Raw genomic sequence first — 838 nt, forward strand, 5'->3', positions numbered from 1 at the left:
TAAACATAACATTTTCATTTTTGGGTGAACTATCCCTTTAAATAGTGTTTAAAAATGTAAATTTTTTTCTTGTTCTGTGAACTTTTGTTGTCCTTTTTGCCCTTGGCACAGTTTTCTCAAGGAAGAAGAAGAAAAAAATAATTGCTAAGGATACATTATACTGGTGCTCTCACAGTGAGTTGAAGCTGTGATATGAGATGCTCAGGGTCCCATCCATGTTTAATTAGTCTCCAATGTACTGAGATCTGCTGAGGGTAACACAGGCCTGAGGAAGGCTATTATTTGACTGGACAAGTTCAGCCTAGCACAGGATGTTTTTGCCCCTCCCATCCGGACTGACCACCATATTGCTGATGCCTCTAATTTAATACACAGCACTGGGGTGTTTATCTAAATGCTTTTATGCAGGAGCTGTAACACCTCAGCTTAATTTTTTATGAGGTTCTGTAGTCCTTTATGATGATTTAAACACTAAATCAAGCTGTGTTGCACCTGAAGTGACAATTAACTGTGATTTAAAAAGCAGATCTTTTGTGTTGATAGAAATCCATCTAATCACATTGAAAGGCAAGCATAAGCCTTTATTGTTCATCTATCTGTTGTTTACTTCAGACTAGGGCTGCACGATAAATCGCATGCGATATTTAACGTGCATCTTGTCAGTAAAGCCATTCTGTAATCAGCAGTAAATCTCCATCACGTGCGGGCTTTCACATGGAGCAGCATTAACTACACAGAGCCGTTGTTCACCGACAAGCTGCGCAAAACGTGCAAAATATGATCGTGGTTTTGCACAGCTTGTCAGTGAACAACGGCTCTGTGTAGTTAACGCTGCTCC

General features: G+C 39.9%; 1 protein-coding gene across 4 annotated transcripts in view; it reads left to right on the plus strand.

Moving 5' to 3' along the window:
* Window positions 1-838, plus strand: part of LOC107657694 (zinc fingers and homeoboxes protein 2-like) — a 21083-nt gene that overhangs the window by 15821 nt on the left and 4424 nt on the right. The window contains exon 1 of one of the 4 annotated variants that reach the window (XM_016445898.1): window positions 114-382. The exons of the other annotated variants lie outside the window; for them this stretch is intronic. The gene's annotated coding sequence lies outside the window, so the exon portion shown is untranslated. Of the gene's footprint in view, window positions 1-113; window positions 383-838 lie in introns of those variants that run through there. 4 annotated transcript variants of the gene reach the window in all.

This window comes from Sinocyclocheilus anshuiensis, unplaced genomic scaffold (assembly GCF_001515605.1).
Source record: "Sinocyclocheilus anshuiensis isolate Anshui unplaced genomic scaffold, SAMN03320099.WGS_v1.1 scaffold43, whole genome shotgun sequence".
Lineage (NCBI taxonomy): Eukaryota > Metazoa > Chordata > Actinopteri > Cypriniformes > Cyprinidae > Sinocyclocheilus > Sinocyclocheilus anshuiensis.